This window comes from Lactuca saligna, chromosome 1 (genome assembly GCF_052625555.1).
Source record: "Lactuca saligna cultivar CGN05327 chromosome 1, ASM5262555v1, whole genome shotgun sequence".
Lineage (NCBI taxonomy): Eukaryota > Viridiplantae > Streptophyta > Magnoliopsida > Asterales > Asteraceae > Lactuca > Lactuca saligna.
Genome location: NC_136417.1, coordinates 63,204,702 through 63,214,034, shown reverse-complemented (window position 1 = coordinate 63,214,034; position 9,333 = coordinate 63,204,702). Strand labels below are relative to the sequence as shown.

Below are 9,333 nucleotides of genomic sequence, written 5' to 3'. Positions count from 1 at the left end.
ACACAAGCCGGCTCACTCCTTCCCCAAACTCGAAAAACAGAAAGGGAAAAATCCACACCATAGATTGCGACATACCAAACCATCAATCAACCATTCTACTCCTAACTACAATCTCTAAACCGATCATAAAGGTTGTTCCATTCTTAGTCCCGTGACTCGAATGCACAACCTCAAGCCAACACCCTCGTGGCCTCAAAACCAACAAGATCATCTAGGTTTGTAATAATCAATCCTAACCAAGTTTTCCATTGGGGTCCAAAACAATTACCAAACCCATCCTTATGCATGAGCAACCATAACCAAAAGATCGACAGATACGGAACTACCGCTATGAATCATGGTATCAAGCCATGCTATCTTCCCCAACCAGCCCTTAGAATCCTCGAAACTCTCCTTGATTCAAATATGTATCATGTGCTTCCAGTAGTACAGGCCCAATACTACCTTCCACACCTATCCATACTTTCCTCAAGAATCATCTCGGGTTCTTTAGGACTGAATCATAATAACACGCCCAATACTTGCTCAACAGCGAAACAATCGTACTAAAATACTTCCTAGGCTCTCCTAGGATTCCCCATCTCCCCTGCTATCAGCTGCTGAAGGACTCCAATCAATGTCAGCCAACCACTTCATAAATACAATTACATGCAACAAAACTTAAATAAACTTTTGAATAAAGAATCCAACCCTTCAACGGTTAGACTCAAAATACAGTTGTGCAATAGGGACAAATCCTTCACCCTAAGATTATTTAAACTCCATAGCATGTAACTTAATGTATTCATTTGATAATTGGCTCACATAAATGTGAGTCCCACAAAGCAAGAAGCAAGAAACATTCGAGCAGTGGAGCCGACACGCACTAAGACACAATAAATTCAGGTAGATCTGCATATCAAATTCTCGGTCTCTAAATCCCAGCATCTCAGATACACTTCGCCCTGACTCCACTCTCCCCATAGTGGCTAATAATCCTCATGCTAACCCGCTATGCACTGCACCTTCTCATGAAACTTCCACCAACCCCGCAACACTCATGTATGCTAATCGTACATAACACTGGATCATATAGACAATCGAATACTCGATTCTACCCTGACCCCTTCATCAAACAAGAATAGGAAATAAGGCTAAACCAAACATTCTCAGGCTATAGAATCTTAGTTATGTACAACTATGATGCATACACTAAGTAACTACAATAATGATGTCAATTTCATATAAGGAACACCCTAGGGTATCAAGCATCATATAATCAGGAAATTCTACCATGCAGTTCCAAAAGATACTTAGCTTATCACTAGCATGCTATTCTAACACATATCACAATACCAAATAACTGTGTGGTAACTTGGGGGTCAACTTACTGGCTTCGACTGATCGTACACATCCCATCCTCTTTGATTATTTTGAAAACAAGTTGAAAATCATTTTTAAAACCTTTTTCCTTAGTAGGAGATTAGATTCACATGAGTGTTCCTCTAATTCACTCAAACATAGGCTCTGATACCAACTCGTAACATCCCAAAAATTTCAACAATTTAAAACCCTTCAAAAGCGGCCCATTTATTAATCAAAATGTTTACAAACTCTTATTTACAAACATTATTTAAAATAAGAGTCTCCCAAGATCCAATATGTTGTAAAACCAAGGATGTGTACGGTCATGGATTCCCCTTGCCACGGTCCACTGAAGTACCTGAAACCATAAACCAAAACTGTAAGCACGAAGCTTAGTGAGTTCCCCCAAAATACCATCACACAAAACTCAACACTGGACTATATCCTAATAGCAAAATGCTCCAAATGGCATGGAGACTCTAAAAGTGCAATCTTTATGATGTCCAATCACCCAAGGCAACAAGACATAGAGAAAAGGGCCAAAATCCATAGATCTATCGATTAACTCATCAAGATGAAAAGTTTATACCTCTTTGAGATGCTAGAGGGAGGTAAAGTCTTGAATCTTCTGTGACTTGGACTCCTAATGAGATCTTCCTTCACAAGCACCAAATACCCACACCTTAAGGCTAAAAACCCACACAATATTTCTAGGGTTTTCAAGGGATGATTTGAAGAGTCGGAGGCCGATAATAGGGAACCTAAGTGAGGTTAAAAATCTTTAAATATGGCTCAACCCTTAAACTTTAGGGTTTTCCCCAATAGCCACCACCACGTCGTGGTGGTTCAATAATCCCCTGCGGTCTAAAACTCATCGCCACATTGTGGTGAGGCTTCACCACAGCGTGGCCTTCAAAGAATAGAACCATACTCAGACAAAATAGATCCATACCTGGAACCGAGTGTTACAACATTGGTTTACCTAAACACATCTTGTAACTGGGTATTATAAAGATTAATTTGATGCATGATTTGGTTAGTAAAATGCATGAATATATAGTCAAATTAATTCATTCCTTTTTCCATAACAGGAAAAACGATATGTGTGGGCCCCTCGATGATTTGATTTGATCTTTGAAAAACCAGGCGCCTGATCTGGAGTAAATTGATGTTTTCAAATTTATAGTCTAAATTGATCACTAATCAGGAAATCGGGAAAAAAATAAATGAACAGAATGTTGATAATTTAATCCATGAATCAGTTTATATGATATCTAGTAGAATGAAGTGTGCTTCGAGGGGAATCCAAAGTCTCGGGAGCATCATAAAATTTCTTGTTGAACGCAAGAGATAAAAAGGATCTGATAGCCCCTGAATCAAACAAAACATGATTGGTTAAAGCATTAATAAAAAAAGGTCCCTATACATAATCAAGAATAAATATGAGCATGAAATAAAGAAAACAATAAAAGATAGAGGTAAGACACATACCCGTAACCATATATGGTGTTGCATGGGCCTCATTGGTGGTTAGCTAAAATGCTCTACTCTTCACTACAGGAGCCTCCTCGTTACCATGGCGGCCATCACTAATCCTCATTGTGATTGGTGCAGGCGCCGCCACAGCTCCCCCTGATAATCTCTGGTATTCAACCTTTTTATGGCTGGTCTGATTGCAACGGAAGCAAATCAGTGTGCTTCAGGGAAATCCTTACTCATATGACCAGTCTGCCCATATCTGTAACAGCCTGAACCCACTGACTGGTACACCCTACTATGCTGCTTGTTGCACTTGAAACAACGAACTCCACCTTTCTAGCTCCTAGAATGAGAATCAAAACCTTCGGCTTCTTGGTCTGGCCCACAATAGTCTGCACCTGTTCCGACTTGCGCTTTGACCGAAGCTCTAGCTCAATCTCCTTCTCACGATCCCTCTTAATCATATCATTCATGTTCTTGCACCCCCAAAAATCTCACAAATCCCAAATGTCATCTCTCAACATGTCATGATACCTCATCTTCTTCATTTCCTTATCTGTAGCATACTGCTGAACCAACATAACCATCTCTCGAAACTTGGCGGTAATCTCCGACACAGTCTTGGTAGTTTGGTGAAGGTGCTGGAACTCCCTCGCCAACTATTTCACCTCGATAGCCGGTGACAACTCCCTCTAGAATCTCTAAAAAAATCCTCCCATGTCATCACTGCCACTGCTGTTGTCCCAACAACGTGGGTAACCTCCTCCTACCAGTCTCTTTCTCTGCCCCTCAGCAGGCAGGATGCAAATCCAACATTTTCCCCCTCAAGGAAAAAGCTCATCCACTGAGCATTCTCCATGTCAGCGATCCAACGACGACTAGCGATGGGGTCCTTAACCCGAAGAACACATGAGCTCCTCAAGCCTTGAACTCCCGAAATGAGGGAGTTTGAGCTATAATATGACCCGTAGAAATCTTGGATCAAAAGGTACTGAGCCTCTCACCCATCAGCTCCAAAATCCCCTCTTTGCTATTGCGGGTAACCAGGATACCATGGGTAACCTCAGCCGAAATGAACTCGCACAGACACTCATCAATTGGTTCTATGCATGAGTTAGAACCTGAACCAGAACCAGAGCTAGAACCTCATAGAGTAATCATCACTATCCTCCAAACTAAAACACAACAAAAAACAATCATCAAAGGACTCGAGGAGACTCCTCTACACATGCCTCCTTAGAGTTTCCAAATTTGCTCTCCTCTTAGGTACATGTCCTATGCTTTTAGTAGAACAGGCCCATCACTACCTTTCACACCTACCTTTACCTTCCTCAAGGTCAATCCTGATTCCTCTAAGTCACCACACCAATCCTTAAACTAATCCCATGCCATACGACTTACATATCCTATACTCTCCTAGGAATCCTCAACTCCCACCACTCGCAATATTAAGAACCTCAATCAAGACCATTGGTTTCCATATGCATGAAAGTTATACACAAAGTAGGATCACATAGACTGTCAAATGATGATTCTACACTAAGTTTGCAACCGAAAAAAGAACATGAAATGAGGCCAAATTGATCATTCTACGGCTAATCGTATACAACTTTAAAAGCATACACTTAGCAATTAATTGAGCCGATATCGATTTCATGTAATACATAGCATCAAGTTCCACTAGGATATAAGGCATCATATAAATCAAGAAATTCTATCATATGATTCCTAAGGGCATCCTTATCCTTAATCTAACATCAATTCTCATATCAAGCATACTACTCCATAAGACATAAGTAAGGGTAGTTCGGGTACCACTTACTTGAGCTCGGCTGATCGCACGCATCGTACCCCTTCTTCTTAAATAAAATACTTTTTAAAAGTTTAAATTCATTTTTATTTAAGAAAAAACTATCATTTCCTCAATTTGAGTTCTGACACAATCGAGAGTATATCTGAATCCCTCAAACCAAGGCTTTGATACCAAGTTATAACAACCCGAAAGGAGTACTAAAAATTTTCATTAAACTATTAATTTCATTCATTGATTGTGCCAAAAACTATGAATCATTACACAATTCCAAAACATCATAATACAAATATAAAAAGTGTGGAAATCATATAGGGAGGATGTTGTGCCATCACGCTGAGCCCTACTCTTTTGAACTGGAAGTACCTGAAACCATAAACATAAACTGTAAGCATAAAACATAGTGAGCTTCCCAAATTACAACATACAACATACATATAATATCACAACATGTGGCTGTGTGAGGTCCGTATCAACCCATAGATTCGTATTAACCCAAAATAACAACAAGCAGCTGTGTTTGGTCCAAATCAACCCCCGGGTCTGTATTAACCCTGAGTTGATAATGACTTAGAGCCCAAGATAGATTAATAGATAAATCTTACAATCATAGCATATACAATCATACGACATCATACAAAATTTACTCTTACAATACAATAGGTCGACATTAGTGCCTTCGACCCACTTAAGGTGGTAAAAAGTCTCACCTTACAGATAGACGAAAAGCTAGAATAACACACTGCTCTGAAATCCACACTACTAGTCACCTTTACGAATAATAGTAACCAAAACTCAGACTACCATTCAAGTACCTAAAATACCCCTAAGTCAAACCCTAGTCAAAATCTAGGTCAAAGTCAACTAAGTCAATCGGGTTGACTCAATCAGTGCGCGGGGAGTACTCCTTGTGTATGCGAGGCATACTTTACTGTTGACCAAGGATTGGGAAGCTAACCTTGTACGTGTAGCATACCCATTGGTACACCCAGCGTAGGCAGTTGCTCGCCACCCCTCTTATTAAGTACTTAATCCCTTAAGTACTTACATCCAAAGTTGAGATCTAGGCAACAAATGATGTTCTTACCCATAAAGTTTCCAACTTTTTGGTTTAACATGTCTATTAAGACCTTAACTCCATAAACTCTAGTCTCTTTAACTCATTAAGACCATCTAGCACTTGCATGGAGAGAAACTAGTGACCAAAAACCCAACTTTATGACTTAACACCCCTCAAAACCTCTAAAAGGACAACTCAAATGCCTTGGAGTACCTTCTACTCACAAAGACCAAGTTTGGGACAAAAAAGGAACAACTTTGATCTATAACATGATCCATAATATTTCTACACCAAGGTTGAAGCTTTTTACCTCTACAAGGTGCACAAGGAGAACAAGATGTTGAATCAAAAGCCTTGAATTAAACACCACCACATCAATTCTCTTCCTTCTACTCCAAAAGCTCCAAATGGCACCAAAAATGGCTCACCAAGCTTCACAATGCACCAACACTATTTAGGGTTTCGAAATGAGGAAGGAGGATGAAGATAAGAAGGTGCATGTACCTATAAGTGTGTTTAAATAGGGTCTAAACCCTAAAACTTAGGGTTTGCACCCTGGCTGCATAAGTCCTGCATACCAGCCTACACACAACGTACTAGTGTGATCTGAAGTATGACCTTCGTATGAAGGTGTACGCCCCGCATACTGCAGCTGACTCCGAAATTATGAAATTGCCACTGGGGACTAAACTTGCAAATAAAGCACAACTCAAAGGTTAAAACGAACACCTGAATAATAGATGTTACACATTTATCATTTTGAATTGTAGTGTTTTGTTTTGGTTTAACTGATGAAAAAGAAAAAAATTATCATTCATGAAAACAAAAAAAAATGTTACATCTTAGTGATAAAAAAGAACATTATATTTTTTACGAGTAATACCCAAATATGCTTGTCACTTGCGTGAGGTCTAACCAAGTTGTATCCTTGTAAACTTTAAACAATTAGATGTAGCCTTCATAAAGTGCATGGCAATATCAACCATTTCGACTCACTCTTCAAGTGATGCACTTACCCTACGTGTTTCTTTGATTCTTCCATTATGTTGAGAAACTCATGTATATCTTCAAACATTGTAATCATAAGCAATTGCATATTATAAAATGCTAACTTTTTAAGCTCCCCGGCTTGGCTTCTGAAAGCGGTAATGGGATCCCATATTCTAACAATTTCTCAGGTATGCGGTGAAAATCATGAATTAGCTCTAATGCAATCCTATTAACAATGCACCGTTGTATACCCTTAATGCATATCACTTCATATTTTATTGGTAGAGGTGGTGCAGAAGTAGATGTTGAATCTTATGATTAAAAAACATATTCCGAAGTAGTGTTATGTTCTGGATATGCTTTTTAAGGATTAGGTTACTTAAAGGTGACCAAGACGCCAAGTGATAAATCTACCAGCAAAAACACGAAAAAAGAGAATCCATACCTTGAATTACAAAACATTTTGGAATTGGTAGTGTATTCCATACTTGTTTGTCGTACGACTTTCTTCTAAATAAACTTCAAATATCGAGTTCGAAATTTCTCAAAAAAAAAAAAAAAAAAAAAAAAAAGAATGGAATGACATTCCAATAGGATGTGAACCCGCTTATATAAGAGGGGATCACACAAATGAATTCTGATGTGTTTTTGTCAGAATCCGGAAAGAACTATTCCTGACTAGTTGGTTACTTTTTAGATATGTGAAAAAGATTATTTTTATTAGTATTATATAAAAAAAAATTGTTACTTTTATTCCTCTACATTATGAATGTATTAGTAAGAACATTTCTAATTTGAAGCTTATAAAAAGTAAATAATAATAATAATATGAAATTTGTCTTCTAAAGTGATTTTTCTATTATAATATATGTATTTATATGTATTTTTTGGTCAATAATATTATTCATTTAGAATTTATTAAAGGTTTTTTTTTTAGTTTTGGTTTGTGCCATTAAACCTCTTAATCCAGCAACGTTTATTTAACTTTTTTTCAATTATATTTAACTCTCAAATTCTTTATTAATTTCGAACAATAAATTTATGAGCAAATTACACGAATGGTCCCTATGGTTTAGGGTAATTTGTACGTTTGATCCCTAACTAATTTTTTTTAACTCGGAAGGTCCCTATAGTTTGTTTTTGTTACACGTTTGGTCCCTGTCTTACCTAAAAAGATTATTTTGCCATTGATTTTTTAATTTATTTAAATAAACACACCCCGAACTCCATTCTCCTCACCTTACCTTACCTATCCTACCATTTTTTCCTATTTAAATAATAGTCTTTTTTGGTAAGATAGAGATCAAATGCGTAACAAAAACAAATAGTAGGGACCAAATGCGTAACAAAAACAAACATTAAGGACTTTTCGAGTTAAAAAAATTAGTTAGGGACCAAACACGTAAATTACCCCAAACATAGGGATCATTCATGTAATTTACTCTAAATTTATTTCATTTAAATCATAATATACTCACTTTATCTTTTATTTGTATAACATTATAAAATGTATATGGACTCCATATTTAAGACTTTCATTATAGTTTCGTGCATCGTAATAAATTTATTTTACTAATTGCTACTCTCAAATAATAATTCATTTTGAAAACATGATATATATGTCCTAAAAAATAAAAGTAAATGATGTAGTTTTAGTTCACAAAATAGAGAGTAAATTATACGAATAATCCCTATGGTTTGGGATAATTTATGTGTTTGGTGTCTAACTTATTTTTGTTGACTCGGGAGGTCTTTACTATTTGTTTTTTTACACGTTTGGTCTTTACTGTTTGTTTTTGTTACATATTTGGTCATTTTTATATCTAAAAAGACTATTATTTAAATATGAAAAAATGGTAAGATAGGTAAGATACGGTGAGGGTTGGGGTTGGAGTGTGTTTATTTAAATAAATTAAAAAAAATCAAGGAAAAAATAGTATTTTTATGTAAGATAGGGACCAAACGTGTAACAAAAACAAACAGTAGAAACCTTTCGAGTTAAAAAAATAAGTTAGATACCAAACATACAAATTACCATAAACCATAGGGACCATTCGTGTAATTTACTCCAAAATAGATCACCACGAGAATGCAACAATTGATAACAGGTGGCATATGGCATATGGCACTAGAGTGAATGTCATTTCAGTGCGCTTTGGATCGAAGATTAAGATCCAAAAAATTAATCTTTCACAAAGTCTTGTTGTTTCACATCACAAGAAAAATAAAAGAATGTGATCACGAGAAACACATTTGAAGATACAATGAATTGTAGCTTTAAATATATTTGAAAACCGAAATTTCGATTGTGTCGTTATAAAAGTCTAATCATTTCTTGATTTTTATGACAAAGATCATTCAGTAAAAACACTACATGGCAGGAACGATGAGATATTTTGTGGAGTTAAATACTAAGAGAACCCACATGTGGGTTTTTAGTCTTTCAAATCCTTCTTGCAAATGATATGGTTCTTTCAACTGATGAAAGACCATGAGAACATATACTTTTTATTATTTTTATATTATTATTATTTTACTATAGTTATATAGGATAATTAAAAATCTCCACAAACTAGTGAATTAAATTATAGGTAAAGTTTGTTAAAATTTTTGAAATTATATTATATAATTCATCAACAAAGACAATTTA

At 36.4% G+C, this 9,333-nt stretch overlaps 1 long non-coding RNA gene across 1 annotated transcript; it reads right to left on the bottom strand.

Moving 5' to 3' along the window:
- Positions 1 to 4,934: 4,934 nt before the first annotated feature.
- Positions 4,935 to 7,234, bottom strand: LOC144998774 (uncharacterized). Its single transcript, XR_013660425.1, has 3 exons — positions 6,198 to 7,234; positions 6,004 to 6,125; positions 4,935 to 4,999 (listed from the first exon to the last, which is right to left on the bottom strand). It is a non-coding gene; the product is annotated as an uncharacterized LOC144998774 (long non-coding RNA).
- Between the last annotated feature and the right edge of the window lie 2,099 nt (positions 7,235 to 9,333).